The sequence below is a fragment of the Triticum urartu genome, chromosome 4 (genome assembly GCF_003073215.2).
Source record: "Triticum urartu cultivar G1812 chromosome 4, Tu2.1, whole genome shotgun sequence".
Classification (NCBI taxonomy): domain Eukaryota; kingdom Viridiplantae; phylum Streptophyta; class Magnoliopsida; order Poales; family Poaceae; genus Triticum; species Triticum urartu.
In genome coordinates, this window is record NC_053025.1 from 134,143,501 (window position 1) to 134,160,280 (window position 16,780).

A 16,780-nucleotide genomic window follows, 5' to 3' on the forward strand; every position below is an offset into this window, starting at 1 on the left:
GGTGGGTTGGGAGCGAAGAGGGGAGATCGTGGGTGGGCATCAGGAGGGTGAGGGGATCGGGAGCGAGGGGTTGTGGCTAATATTTTTTTCATGAGGAAATCATGCGAGGGGATGACCGAACGAGGCGGGGGGAGCCAACGAGGTTGAACCATCACGACGTTCGATTCCGCTTTAATAGTAGGGATTGTCTCACGGCAGAATGGCCGGCCGCCACCGCCTCGTCTCATCTTCGCCACGGCCCGGGGAAGACCATCTGAGCGAGCACCATAACCGACATGGCCATGCATAGCATCACCGCGCCTCTGAGTAGCGGCATGGAGAGGGCGCTCCACGCCCGAAGCTATAGGACGGCGGCCACCGGCGACGAGAAGGAAATGGTCAGCCGATCGACCGTCGTACGTGTCGCAAAGGAGGAGAAGTCGACAGAGGCGGGGACGCGGGGGATGGAGCCGAAGATTTGTACGGGAGATGGTGGCGATGGTGAGAGGCGGCTGCTACCTCTTGAGCTTGCGTTGGTTTTCCCCGAAGAGGAAGGGATGATGCAGCAGAGCAGCGTAAGTATTTCCCTCAGTTTTTGAGAACCAAGGTATCAATCCAGTAGGAGGCCACGCTCAAGTCCCTCGTACCTGCACAAAACGATAGCTACTCGCAACCAACGCGATTAGGGGTTGTCAATCCCTTTATGGTCACTTACGAGAGTGAGATCTAATAGATATAATATTTTTGGTATTTTTGGTATAAAAATGCAAAGTAAAAAGTAAAGGAAAATTAAAAAAGCAAAACAAGATTAAAGTGATGGAGATTGATATGATGAGAATAGTGAAGGAAATATGCCCTAGAGGCAATAATAAAGTTATTATTTATTTCCTTATAATCATGATAAATGTTTATTATTCATGCTAGAATTGTATTAACTGGAAACATAATACATGTGTGAATACATAGACAAACAAAGTGTCACTAGTATGCCTCTACTTGACTAGCTCGTTAATCAAAGATGGTTATGTTTCCTAACCATGAACAACGAGTTGTTATTTGATTAACGAGGTCACATCATTAGTTGAATGATCTAATTGACATGACCCATTCCATTAGCTTAGCACCCGATCGTTTAGTATGTTGCTATTGCTTTCTTCATGACTTATACATGTTCCTATGACTATGAGATTATGCAACTCCCGTTTACCGGAGGAACACTTTGGATGCTACCAAACGCCACAACGTAACTGGGTGATTATAAAGGAGCATTACAGGTGTCTCCAAAGGTAGATGTTGGGTTGGCGTATTTCGAGATTAGGATTTGTCACTCCGATTGTCGGAGAGGTATCTCTGGGCCCTCTCGGTAATACACGTCACATAAGCCTTGCAAGCATTACAACTAATATGTTGGTTGTGAGATGATGTATTACGGAACGAGTAAAAGAGACTTGCCGGTAACGAGATTGAACTAGGTATTGGATACCGACGATCGAATCTCGGGCAAGTAACATACCGATGACAAAGGGAACAACGTATGTTGTTATGCGGTCTGACCGATAAAGATCTTCGTAGAATATGTAGGAGCCAATATGGGCATCCAGGTCCCGCTATTGGTTATTGACCAGAGACGTGTCTCGGTCATGTCTACATTGTTCTCGAACCCGTAGGGTCCGCACGCTTAAGGTTACGATGACAGTTACATTATGAGTTTATGCATTTTGATGTACCGAAGGTTGTTCGGAGTCCCGGATGTGATCACGGACATGACGAGGAGTCTCGAAATGGTCGAGACGTAAAGATTGATATATTGGAAGCCTATGTTTGGACATCGGAAGTGTTCCGGGTGAAATCGGGATTTTACCGGAGTACCGGGAGGGTTACCGGAAACCCCCGGGAGCCATATGGGCCTTCATGGGCCTTAGTGGAAAGGAGAAAGGGGCAGCCCAAGGTGGCTGCGCCACTTCCCCCTCCCCTAGTCCTATTAGGACTAGGAGAAGGTGGCTGGCCCCCCTCTCTCCCTTCCCCTCCGAGGAATCCTAGTTGGACTAGGATTGGGGGGAGGAATCCTACTCCTAGAGGGAGTAGGACTCTCCTGCGCCTCCCTCCTTGGCCGGCCAGCCTCCCCTCCTCTCCTCCTTTATATACGGAGGCAGGGGACACCTCTAGACACAGAAGTTGATCCACGTGATCTATTCCTTAGCCGTGTGCGGTGCCCCCTGCCACCATATACCTCGATAATACTGTAGCGGAGTCTAGGCGAAGCCCTGCTGCTGTAGTACATCAAGATCGTCACCACGCCGTCGTGCTGACGGAACTCTTCCCCGACACTTTGCTGGATCGGAGTCTGGGGATCGTCATCAAGCTGAACGTGTGCTCGAACTCGGAGGTGCCGTAGATTCGGTGCTTGATCGGTTGGATCGTGAAGACGTACGACTACTTCCTCTACGTTGTGTCATCGCTTCCGCAGTCGGTCTGCGTTGGGTACGTAGACAACACTCTCCCCCTCGTTGCTATGCATCACATGATCTTGCGTGTGCGCAGGAAATTTTTTGAAATTACTACGAAACCCAACAAATAGACCCGGGGGCCATAGGTTTCACTAATGGATTCTCTCAAGAGCATAAGTATTCTACGGTGGGTGAACAAATTACTGTTGAGCAATTGATAGAATTGAGCATAGTTATGAGAATATCTAGGCATGATCATGTATATTGGCATCACGTCCGTGACAAGTAGACCGAAACGATTCTGCATCTACTTCTATTACTCCACTCATCGACCGCTATCCAGCATGCATCTAGAGTATTAAGTTAAAAATAGAGTAACGCTTTAAGCAAGATGACATGATGTAGAGAGATAAATTCATGCAATATGAAATAAACCCCATCTTGTTATCCTCGATGGCAACGATGCAATACGTGCCTTGCTGCCCCTTCTGTCATTGGGAAAGGACACCGCAAGATCGAACCCAAAGCTAAGCACTTCTCCCATGGCAAGAACTACCAATCTAGTTGGCCAAACCAAACAGATAATTCGAAGAGACTTGCAAAGATAACCAATCATACATAAAAGAATTCAGAGAAGATTCAAATATTATTCATAGATAGACTTGATCATAAACCCACAATTCATCGGTCTCAACAAACACACCGCAAAAAGAAGATTACATCGAATAGATCTCCACAAGAGAGGAGGAGAACTTTGTATTGAGATCCAAAAAGAGAGAAGAAGCCATCTAGCTACTAACTATGGACCCGAAGATCTGAGGTAAACTACTCACACTTCATCGGAGAGGCTATGATGGTGTAGAAGCCCTCCGTGATGACGGCCCTCTCCGGCAGAGCTCCGGAACAGGCCCCAAGATGGGATCTCGTGGATACAGAAAGTTGCGACGGTGGAATTAGGTTTTTGGCTCCTCTTCTGATCGTTTGGGGGTATGTAGGTATATATAGGAGGAAGGAGTACGTCGGTGGAGCTCCGAGGGGCCCACGAGGCAGGGGCGCGCCCTAGGGGGGGCGCCCCCCACCCTCGTGACCGCCTCTCTGATGCCTTGGCGTAGGGTCCAAGTCTTCTGGATCACGTTCGGTAAGAAAATCACGTTCCCGAAGGTTTCATTCCGTTTGGACTCCGTTTGATATTCCGTTTCTTTGAAACACTGAAATAGGCAAAAAACAACAATTCTGGGTTGGGCCTCCGGTTAATAGGTTAGTCCCAAAAATAATATAAAAGTGGAAAATAAAGCCCAATATAGTCCAAAACAGTAGATAATATAGCATGGAGTAATCAAAAATTATAGATACGTTGGAGACGTATCAGGCATCCCCAAGCTTAATTCATGCTCGTCCTCGAGTAGGTAAATGACAAAAAGAGAATTTTTGATGCGGAGTGCTACTTGGCATAATTTCAATGCAAATCTTCTTAATGGTGATATGAACATTCAGATTCGAAAGATTCAAGACAAAAGTTTATATTGACATAAAAATAATAATACTTCAAGCATACTAACAAAGCAATTATGTCTTCTCAAAATAACATGGCCAAAGAAAGTTATCCCTACAAAATCATATAGTCTGGCTATGCTCTATCTTCACCACACAAAGTATTTAAATCATGCACAACCCCGATGACAAGCCAAGCAATTGTTTCATACTCTAACTTTTTCAAAACTTTTTCAATCTTCACGCAATACATGAGCGTGAGCCATGGACATAGCACTATAGGTGGAAGAGAATGGTGGTTGTGGAGAAGACAAAAAGGAGAAGATAGTCTCACATCAACTATGCATATCAATGGGCTATGGAGATGCCCATCAATAGATATTAATGTGAGTGAGTAGGGATTGCCATGCAACGGATGCATTAGAGCTATAAGTATATGAAAGCTCAAAAAGAAACTAAGTGGGTGTGCATCCAACTTGCTTGCTCATGAAGACCTAGGGCAAGTTGAGGAAGCCCATCATTGGAATATACAAGCCAAGTTCTAAAATGAAAGATTCCCACTAGTATATGAAAGTGATAACATGAGAGACTCTCTACTATGAAGATCATGGTGCTACTTTGAAGCATAAGTGTGGTAAAAGGATAGTAACATTGTCCCTTCTCTTTTTTCTCTCATTTTTTTATCTGAGCCTTTTCTATTTTTTTATGGCCTTTCCCTTTTTTTATTTAGGCTTCTTTGGCCTCTTTTATTTATTTTTCGTCCGGAATCTCATCCCGACTTATGGGGGAATCATAGTCTCCATCATTCTTTCCTCACTTGGGACAATGCTCTAAAAATGATGATCATCACACTTTTATTTTTCTTACAACTCAACAATTACAACTCGATACTTAGAACAAAATATGACTCTATATGAATGCCTCCGGCGGTGTATCGGGATATGCAATATGACAATGATGAATGTGTCATGATAAACGGAATGGTGGAAAGTTGCATGGCAATATATCTCGGAATGGCTATGGAAATGCCATGATAGGTAGGTATGGTGGCTGTTTTGAGGAAGGTATATGGTGGGTGTATGATACCGGCGAAAGGTGCGCGGTATTAGAGAGGCTAGCAAAGGTGAAAGGGTGAGAGTGCGTATAATCCATGGACTCAACATTAGTCATAAAGAACTCATATACTTATTGCAAAAATCTAGAAGTTATCAAAGCAAAGTATTACGCGCATTCTCCTAGGGGGATAGATTTGTAGGAAAAGACCATCGCTCGTCCCCGACCGCCACTCATAAGGAAGACAATCAATAAATAAATCATGCTCCGACTTCATCACATAACGGTTCACCATACGTGCATGCTACGGGAATCACAAACTTTAACACAAGTATTCTTTAAATTCACAACTACTCAACTAGCATGACTTTAATATTATCACCTCCATATCTCAAAACAATTATCATGCTTCAATCTTTTCTTAGTATTCAACACACTCAAAAGAAAGTTTCACAAATCTTGAATACCAAGCATATTATTATTAAGCAAATTACCATGCTATTAATAGGCTCTCAAAATAGTTTAAGTAAAGCATGAGAGATCAATATTTTCTTTAAAACGAATCCACCACCGTGCTTTAAAAGATCTAAGTGAAGCACATAGAGCAAAATTACTACGCTCAAAAGATATAAGTGAAGCACATAGAGCAAAATGTTGGGTTTCGTAGTAATTTCAAAAAAATTCCTACGCACACGCAAGATCATGGTGATGCATAGCAACGAGAGGGGAGAGTATGATCTACGTACCCTTGTAGATCGACAACGGAAGCGTTTGGTTGATGTAGTCGTACGTCTCCACGGCCCGACCGATCAAGCACCGAAACTACGGCACCTCCGAGTTCTAGCACACGTTCAGCTCGATGACGATCCCCGGACTCCGATCCAGCAAAGTGTCGGGGAAGAGTTCCGTCAGCACGACGGCGTGGTGACGATCTTGATGTACTACTGTAGCAGGGCTTCGCCTAAGCACCGCTACAATATTATCGAGGACTATGGTGGAAGGGGGCACCGCACACGGCTAAGAATATGATCACGTGGATCAACTTCTGTTTCTCTGGGGTGCCCCTGCCTCCGTATATAAAGGCTCAAGGGGGGGGGTGCGGCCGGCCTAGGAGAGGCGCGCCAGGAGGAGTCCTACTCCCTCCGGGAGTAGGATCCCCCCCCAATCCTAGTTGGAATAGGATTCGCGGAGGGGGGAAAAGAGAGAGGGGGCCGGCCCCCTCTCCTTGTCCTATTCGGACCAAGGGAGGGGAGGGGCGCGCGGCCCATCTTGGGCTGCTCCTTCTCTTTTCCACTAAGGCCCACTTAGGCCCATATAGCTCCCGGGGGGTTCCGGTAACCTCCCGGTACTCCGGTAAAATCCCGATTTCACCCGGAACACTTCCGATATCCAAACATAGGCTTCCAATATATCAATCTTTATGTCTCGACCATTTCGAGACTTCTCGTCATGTCCGTGATCACATCCGGGACTCCGAACAACCTTCGGTACATCAAAATGTATAAACTCATAATATAACTGTCATCATAACCTTAAGCGTGCGGACCCTACGGGTTCGAGAACAATGTAGACATGACCGAGACACGTCTCCGGTCAATAACCAATAGCGGAACCTGGATGCTCATATTGGCTCCTACATATTCTACGAAGATCTTTTATCGGTCAGACCGCATAACAACATACGTTGTTCCCTTTGTCATCGGTATGTTACTTGCCCGAGATTCGATCGTCGGTATCCCATACCTAGTTCAATCTCGTTACCGGCAAGTCTCTTTACTCGTTCTGTAATACATCATCCCGCAACTAACTCATTAGTTGCAATGCTTGCAAGGCTTAAGTGATGTGCATTACCGAGAGGGCCCAGAGATACCTCTCCGACTATCGGAGTGACAAATCCTAATCTCGAAATACGCCAACCCAACATGTACCTTTGGTGACACCTGTAGAGCTCCTTTATAATCACCCAGTTATGTTGTGACGTTTGGTAGCACACAAAGTGTTCCTCTGGCAAACGGGAGTTGCATAATCTCATAGTCATAGGAACATGTATAAGTCATGAAGAAAGCAATAGCAACATACTAAACGATCGGGTGCTAAGCTAATGGAATGGGTCATGTCAATCAGATCATTCAACTAATGATGTGATCCTATTAATCAAATGACAACTCTTTGTCCATGGTTAGGAAACATAACCATCTTTGATTAACAAGCTAGTCTAGTAGAGGCATACTAGTGACACTCTGTTTGTCTATGTATTCACACATGTATTATGTTTCCGGTTAATACAATTCTAGCATGAATAATAAACTTTTATCATGATATAAGGAAATAAATAATAACTTTATTATTGCCTCTAGGGCATATTTCCTTCACAAAACTACTTAGCTCAAAAGATATAAGTGAAGCACATAGAGCAAAACTACTTCGCCCAAAAAGATATAAGTGAAGCACATAGAGCAAAACTACATAGCTCAAAAAGATACATAGAGTATTCTATCAAATTTTAATTCATGTATGGCTCTCTCAAAAGGTGTGTACAGCAAGGATGATTGTGGCATACTAAATCACAAAGACACAAATAATACAAGACTCTCCAAGCAAAACACATATCATGTTGGTGAATAAAAATATAGCTCCAAGTAAATTACCGATGGAAGTGGACGAAAGAGGGGATGCCTTCCGGGGCATCCCCAAGCTTTGACTTTTTGGTGTCCTTGGATTATCTTGGGGGTGCCATGGGCATCCCCAAGCTTAGGCTCTTGCCACTCCTTGTTCCATAATCCATCAATAGAATTCACCCAAAACTTGAGAACTTCACAACACAAAACTTAAAGTAGAAAACTCGTGAGCTCCGTTAGCGAAAGAAAACAAAAGACCACTTCAAGGTACTATAATGAACTCATTCTTTATTTAAATTGGTGTTAAACCTACTGTATTCCAACTTCTCTATGGATTATAAACTATTTTACTAGCCATAGATTCATCAAAATAAGCAAACAACACACGAAAAACAGAATCTGTCAAAAACAGAACAGTCTGTAGTAATCTGTAGCTAGCGCAAGATCTGGAACCCCAAAAATTCTAAAATAAATTTCTGGACGTGAGGAATTCATCTATTAATCATCTGAAAAAAATTAACTAAATAGCACTCTTCAAATAAAAATGACAGCAGTTCTCGTGAGCACTAAAGTTTCTGTTTTTACAGCAAGTTCAACAAGACTTTCCCCAAGTCTTCCCAACGGTTCTACTTGGCACAAACACTAATTAAACACAAAAAACACAACCAAAACAGAGGCTAAATAATTTATTTATTACTAAGAAGTAGAAAAAAGCAAGGAATAAAAATAAAATTGGGTTGCCTCCCAACAAGCGCTATCATTTAACGCCCCTAGCTAGGCATAAAAGCGAGGATAGATCTAGGTATTGCCATCTTTGGTAGGCAATCCATAAGTGGCTCTCATGATAGTTTCATATGGCAATTTTATTTTCTTTCTAGGAAATTGTTCCATGCCCTTTTTTAATGGAAATTGAAATCTAATATTCCCTTCCTTCATATCAATAATCGCACCAACCGTTCTAAGGAAAGGTCTACCAAGAATAATAGGTCAAGAAGGATTGCAATCTATATCAAGAACAATGAAATCTACAGGCACATAATTCCAATTTGCAACAATAAGAACATCATTAATCCTTCCCATAGGTTTCTTAATAGTAGAATCCGTAAGATGCAAGTTTAGAGAGCAATCATCAATATTACGGAAATCTAGCAAATCACACAAAGTCTTGGGAATAGTAGAGACACTAGCACCCAAATCACACAAAGCATAAAACTCATGATCTTTAATTTTAATTTTAATAGTTGGTTCCCACTCATCATAGAGTTTTCTAGGGATAGAAACTTTCAACTCAAGTTTTTCTTCATAAGATTGCATCAAGGCATCAACAATATGTTCGATGAAGGCTTTATGTTGACTATAAGCATGTGGAGAATTTAGCACGGATTGCAACAAGGAAATACAATCAATTAAAGAGCAACTTTCATAATTAAATTCCTTGAAATCCAATATAGTGGGTTTAGCAACATCTAGATTTTTATTTTTTTCAATCCCACTTTCATCAATTTCATCATAAAGATCTAAATACTCCGAATTTTTAGGACGCCTTCTAGGTAAAGGAAGATCATATTCAGTTTCATCAAGATTCATATTGCAAAGCAAAGATTTAATAGGGGACACATCAATAACTTTTAGATCTTCATCTTGATTTTCATAGGAATTGGAAGAACTGTTGGAAATATGCCCTAGAGGCAATAATAAAGTTAGTTATTATTGTATTTCCTTGTTCATGATAATTGTCTATTGTTCATGCTATAATTATATTAACCGGAAACCGTAAGACATGTGTGAATACATAGACCACAACATGTCCCTAGTAAGCCTCTAGTTGACTAGCTCGTTGATGAAATAGATGGTCATGGTTTCCTGACCATGGACATTGGATGTCATTGATAACGGGATCACATCATTAGGAGAATGATGTGATGGACAAGACCCAATCCTAAGCCTAGCACAAGATCGTGTAGTTTGTATGATAAAGCTTTTCTAATGTCAAGTATCATTTCCTTAGACCATGAGATTGTGCAACTCCCGGATACCGTAGGAATGCTTTGGGTGTACCAAACGTCACAACGTAACTGGGTGGCTATAAAGGTGCACTGCGGGTATCTCCGAAAGTGTCTGTTGGGTTGGCACGAATTGAGACCGGGATTTGTCACTCCGTGTAAACAGAGAGGTATCTCTGGGCCCACTCGGTTGGACATCATCATAATGTGCACAATGTGACCAAGGAGTTGATCACGGGATGATGTGTTACGGAACAAGTAAAGAGACTTGCCAGTAACGAGATTGAACAAGGTATCGGGATACCGACGATCGAATCTCGGGCAAGTACTATACCGGTAGACAAAGGGAATTGTATACAGGATTGATTGAATCCTCGACATCGTGGTTCATCCGATGAGATCATCGTGGAGCATGTGGGAGCCAACATGGGTATCCAGATCCCGTTGTTGGTTATTGACCGGAGAGTTGTCTCGGTCATGTCTACATGTCTCCCGAACTCGTAGGGTCTACACACTTAAGGTTCGGTGACGCTAGAGTTGTAGAGATATTAGTATGCGGTTAACCTAAAGTTTTTAGGAGTCCCGGATGAGATCTCGGATGTCACGAGGAGTTCCGGAATGGTCCGGAGGTAAAGATTTATATATAGGAAGTCCAGTTTCGGCCACCGAAAGAGTTTCAGGGTCATCGGTATTGTACCGGGACCACCGGAAGGGTCCCGGGGGTCCACCGGGTGGGGCCACCTATCCCGTAGGGCCCCATGGGCTGAAGGGGCATGGGAACCAGCCCCTGGTGTGCTGGCGCGCCCCCCCTTGGGCCTCCCATGCGCCTAGGGTTGGAAACCCTAAGGGGTGGGGGCGCCTCCACTTGGCTTGGAGGCCAAGCCACCCCTAGGGCTGCCGCCCCCTTCCCTAGATGGGATCTACAAGGGGCCGGCGCCCCCTAGGCCCCTATATATAGTGGAGGGGAGGGAGGGCAGCCGCACCTAAAGCCCTGGCGCCTCCCTCCCTCCCGTGACACCTCTTCCTCCCCGCTTGTGCTTGGCGAAGCCCTGCCGGGATCCCGCTACTTCCACCACCACGCCGTCGTGCTGCTGGATCTCCATCAACTTCTCCTCCCCCCTTGCTGGATCAAGAAGGAGGAGGCGTCTCCGCTCCGTACGTGTGTTGAACGGGGAGGTGCCGTCCGTTCGGCGCTAGGATCATCGGTGATTTGGATCACGACGAGTACGACTCCATCAACCCCATTCTCTTGAACGCTTCCGCTTAGGGATCTACAAGGGTATGTAGATGCACTCCCCTTCTCTCTCGTTGCTAGTCTCTCCATAGATTGATGTTGGTGACACGTAGGAAAATTTTGAATTTCTGCTATGATCGCCAACAAGAACACGCTTTAATAAAGGCATCTTTGGAAGCAGCGTCCTAGCGGTTCTTTCCTTGCACTCATTAATGGAAATTCTCATGGCTTTGAGAGACTCATTGATATCATGCTTAGGAGGAATAGACCTAAGCATTAAAGAATCAATCTCAAGAGAAATTCTATCAACGTTTCTAGCCAAATCATCAACTTTAAGCAATATCTCTTCAAGCAAAGCATTAAAATTATTTTGTGAATTCATAAACTCTTTAACACTATTCTAAAATTCAGAGGGCATCTTATTATAATTTCCATAAGAGTTGCTGTAGGAATTCCCATAATTATTAGAAGGATTACTAGGATATGGCCTAGGATTAAAATTCCCTCTATAAGCGTTGTTACCAAAATTATTCCTACCAACAAAATTCACATCCATAGATTCATTTTTATTCTCAATCAAAGTAGACAAAGGCATATCATTAGGATCAGAAGAAACACTCTTAGTAGCAAATAATTTCATAAGTTCATCCATCTTTCCACTCAAAACATTGATTTCTTCTATCGCATGCACTTTTTTATTAGAAGATCTTTCAGTATGCCGTTGAGAATAATTAACCATAATATTGTCTAGGAGTTTAGTAGCATCTCCTAAAGTGATTTCCATGAAAGTGCCTCCATCGGCCGAATCTAAAAGATTTCTAGAAGCAAAATCCAATCCGGCATAAAATTTTTGAATAATCATCCACAAATTCAAACCATGAGTAGGGCAATTACGTATCATTAATTTCATTCTCTCCCAAGCTTGCGCAACATGTTCATGATCAAGTTACTTAAAGTTCATAATATCGTTTCTAAGAGAGATGATCTTAGCGGGAGGGAAATACTTAGAGATAAAGGCATCTTTGCACTTGTTCCAAGAATTAATACTATTTTTAGGCAAAGACGAAAACCAAGCTTTAGCACGATCTCTAAGCAAAAAAGGAAATAGCTTCAATTTAACGACATCATTATCGACATCTTTTTTCTTTTGCATATCACATAAATCAACGAAGCTATTCAGATGAGTAGCGGCATCTTCACTAGGAAGGCCGGTGAATTGATCTATCATAACAAGATTCAAAAAAGCAGTATTGATTTTACAAGATTCAGTATTGGCAAGAGGAGCAATCGGAGTGCTAAGGAAATCATTATTATTGGTATTGGTGAAGTCACACAATTTGGTAGTATCTTGAGCCATCGCGACAAACAAGCAAACTAGCACACGAGCAAACAAAAGCAAACGGGCAAAAGAGGCGGAGAAGGAGAAGGAGATTGAGAAAGAGAGGGCAAATAAAATGGCAAGGGTGAAGTGGGGGAGAGGAAAACGAGAGGCAAATGGCAAATAATGTAATGCGAGATATAGGGATTGTGATGGGTACTTGGTATGTTGACTTTTTGCATAGACTCCCTGGCAACGGCGCCAGAAATCCTTCTTGCTATCTCTTGAGCTTGCGTTGGTTTTCCCCGAAAAGGAAGGGATGATGCAGCAGAGTAGCGTAAGTATTTCCCTCAGTTTTTGAGAACCAAGGTATCAATCCAGTAGGAGGCCACGCTCAAGTCCCTCGTACCTGCACAAAACGATAGCTACTCGCAACCAACGCGATTAGGGGTTGTCAATCCCTTCACGGACACTTACGAGAGTGAGATCTAATAGATATAATATTTTTGGTATTTTTGGTATAAAGATGCAAAGTAAAAAGTAAAGGCAAAGTAAAAAAGCAAAACAAGATTAAAGTGATGGAGATTGATATGATGAGAATAGACCCGGGGGCCATAGGTCTCACTAGTGGCTTCTCTCAAGAGCATAAGTATTCTACGGTGGGTGAACAAATTACTGTTGAGCAATTGATAGAATTGAGCATAGTTATGAGAATATCTAGGCATGATCATGTATATAGGCATCACGTCCGTGACAAGTAGACCGAAATGATTCTGCATCTACTTCTATTACTCCACTCATCGACCGCTATCCAGCATGCATCTAGAGTATTAAGTTAAAAACAGAGTAACGCTTTAAGCAAGATGACATGATGTAGAGAGATAAATTCATGTAATATGAAATAAACCCCATCTTGTTATCCTCGATGGCAACAATGCAATACGTGCCTTGCTGCCCCTTCTGTCACTGGGAAAGGACACCGCAAGATCGAACCCAAAGCTAAGCACTTCTCCCATGGCAAGAACTACCAATCTAGTTGGCCAAACCAAACAGATAATTCGAAGAGACTTGCAAAGATAACCAATCATACATAAAAGAATTCAGAGAAGATTCACATATTATTCATAGATAGACTTGATCATAAACCCACAATTCATCGGTCTCAACAAACACACCGCAAAAAGAAGATTACATTGAATAGATCTCCACAAGAGAGGGGAGAACTTTGTATTGAGATCCAAAAAGAGAGAAGAAGCCTTCTAGCTACTAACTATGGACCCCGAAGGTCTGAGGTAAACTACTCACACTTCATCGGAGAGGCTATGATGGTGTAGAAGCCCTCCGTGATGACGGCCCTCTCCGGCGGAGCTCCGGAACAGGCCCCAAGATGGGATCTAGTGGATACAGAAAGTTGCGGCGGTGGAATTAGGTTTTTGGCTCCTCTTCTGATCGTTTGGGGGTACGTAGGTATATATCGGAGGAAGGAGTACGTCGGTGGAGCTCCGAGGGGCCCACGAGGCAGGGGGCGCGCCCTAGGGGGGGCGCCCCCCACCCTCGTGACCGCCTCTCTGATGCCTTGGCATAGGGTCCAAGTCTCCTGGATCACGTTCGGTGAGAAAATCACGTTCCCAAAGGTTTCATTCCGTTTGGACTCCGTTTGATATTCCGTTTCTCCGAAACACTGAAATAGGCAAAAAAACAGCAATTCTGGGTTGGGCCTCCGGTTAATAGGTTAGTCCCAAAAATAATATAAAAGTGAAAAATAAAGCCCAATATAGTCCAAAACAGTAGATAATATAGCATGGAGCAATCAAAAATTATAGATACGTTGGAGACGTATCAGCGACAGCCATCAGCAGAGCTGCGAGAAGATGGACGAGGAAAGTGGGAAAAGAAGGGACGGGCGGTGGTTGATGGGGTGGAAGACGAAACTGCTTCATAGACTCCCTGCGACCGGGTGGGTTGGGAGCGAAGAGGGGAGATTGTGGGTGGCATCAGGAGGGCGAGGGGATCGGGAGCGAGGGGTTGTGGCTAATTTTTTTTCACGAGGAAATCGTGCGAGGGGATGACGGAACGAGGCGGGGGAGCGAATGAGGTTGAACCATCACGACCTTCAATTCCGCTTTAATAGTAGAGATAAGGAATTTGAAAATTCGAGCGGGAATCCAACTCGAGTAGGGGTTCAAACTTGAAACCCGCCGGCCACATTTCACACAGGCAAGCCGCACCGGCGCACCTGGCCACCACCGCTACAGAAAAAAAAGGCGCCCCGCACAAAAGTCAAGGCTTTCATTCCCTCCGCCTCCACCCCTCGCTCTCCCTGCCGCGCTCAACTCAAAAACCCCACCTCGTCGGCGGTGGAGGCCATGGCCGCCTTCTTGCCACCCTCCCCATGGACCGCGCGTCGGAGAGCTGTGGCGGGGCCGGGGCAAGGACCCGCACGACCTCGAGGCGCTCATCGGACGCATCCTCTCCTACATCCACCTGGTCCTCCCGGGCCCGCCCGCCTCCCGCCACGCCCCCGGCCTCTATGCCCTCCTCCCCCACGACCACCTTGACTGCCTCAGCCTCCTCCCCGACGCGCTCCTCCGCGACGTCCTCACCCGCCTCCCCGTCACGGACGCCGCGCGCACCACCGCGCTCTCGCGCCACTGGCGCGACCTCTGGTGCTCCGCCCCGCTCGTCCTCGTCGACGCCCACCTCCTCCCGTCCTCGCCCACAGTGCAGGTGTAGGTGACGCGGGACGCTGCGCACCACGTCACCTCCGCCGTCTCCCGCATCCTCGCCGCGCACCCGGGCCACTTCCGCTGCGTCCACCTCACCACCAGCTACATGGGGGAGTTCCGGGGCCTGCTCGCGCGTTGGCTGCAGCTCCTCGCCGTCAAGGGCATCCAAGAACTCGTCCTCGCCAACCGCCCATGGCCGCTTGACCTCGACATCCCCGCCGCCTTCTTCGGCATGGCCACGCTCACCCGCCTCTACCTCGCCCTCTGGAAGTTCCCGGACACCGCCGGCCTCCCCCGCGCCGCCTCCTTCCCCAACCTCCGCGAGCTCGGCCTCTGCACCGTCGCCATGGAGAGCCGGCACATGGACTTCATCATCTCCAGGAGCCCCGTGTTGGAGATCCTGTGCATCCAAGCCAACTTGCTCATGGACCGTCTCACCCTCGTCAGCCGCGGCATCCGGTGCGTGCAGTTAATCGGGGCCTCCGATCTGGAAATCGCCGTGGACGAAGCCCCCAAGCTCGAGCGCCTCATCATCTGGGAGTCATTCACCCGCAAAGGCTCAGGCTCGCACAAGAGGATCAAGATTGGTCATGCACCAGCCTAAGCATACTTGGCTACTTGGAGCCGGAATTGCACATGCTCCAGATCGGCAACACCACCATCAAGGTTCATCCCACGCTCTCAGAATTGCTTTTTGCTTGTTTAACTCACAAATCATCGATACCAATGTGTCAACTTGTCTCAAAACAAATGTGTGCATTGCAGACTGGGACAAAGGCGAGCCCGAGCACCATGGTACCAACCGTGAAGATCCTCGGCTTAAAAGTGCGTTTTGGTGTCCGCAATGAAGCCAAAATTCTGCCTTGCTTTCTCAGGTGCTTTCCAAATGTTGAGAGACTGCACATCGAGGTGACCCCCCTACTCAATTTGTCAACAATTTTGCATCTTCCCGCTCTCATACATGTACATTGCCGCTGCCAAGTGATGAGATGATCGAGCTCTAACTGAAGTTTGCACCGATTTAATTATCTGCAGTCCAAGAAAACTGCCGAGACCACCGGCAAGCTCAACCTCAAGTTCTGGGAGGAGTCCGGTGCCATCGAATGCATCCGTTCGTATGTTGACTTGATGATCTTTCAGAACTTCCGAGGAGATCGGTGCGAACTTTCCTTGCTCAAGTTCTTCCTTGAGAACGCTCGGATGCTGACGAAGCTGGCGATTGTGTGTGTCAATGGAAGCTTCAGCTCGCTGGCTGAGGCAAATGCCAAAGTGAAGCCTCTGTTCGACACAAAATGGGCCAGTAACTGCTGTGAACTGCTGCTCTTCAAGAGTGCATTTGCTGAAGGTCAAGGCCTTGAAATGCAAAACTTCGAAAGAGGATCTGACTCTCTGTGAGGGACCCTTTCGCCGTCATCGTCAGAGCTTAGTTTTGCTAGAAAAATGAGGGAACTATTTGGATCGTTAGCTCATGTTCTATGGAGACTCAGCAGGGTTCTTGGTTCTATTAGCATGTTTACCTTCAAATGTTTAAGTTAGTAGTTCTGGTGTTTATGCAAAGTACAAGTGTTTTATGTAGCTTATTTATCTTAGCTTTGGCCTTCTGCTGAATGTGCTACATCGCACAATTTCTACTAGATGTGTGTCACAATTTCTGCTAAATGTGCTACATGTGAGCCAATTTATGATTTGCCAACTGTGTCACAATTTTACTTGAGCATGCTCCTACTTCTAGGGAATGAGTGTTTCTCTCTGAAGCAGATTTTATACCTTCAGCATTGTGCCTTTGTGTGTTCTGACTGAATTTCCTAGATCTGCCAAGTTAATTATAATCAGAGCTCCAGTTCTTTATGAATTTCCTGGTTTCTTCTAGTAATTGCAATGTGAATCCTGATGTGAAGTCGTGAAAGCTAA

General features: G+C 45.2%; 1 pseudogene; it reads left to right on the forward strand.

Moving 5' to 3' along the window:
- The first annotated feature begins 275 nt into the window (after nucleotides 1-275).
- Nucleotides 276-16,393, forward strand: LOC125554656 (annotated as a pseudogene).
- The last annotated feature ends 387 nt before the right edge of the window (nucleotides 16,394-16,780 follow it).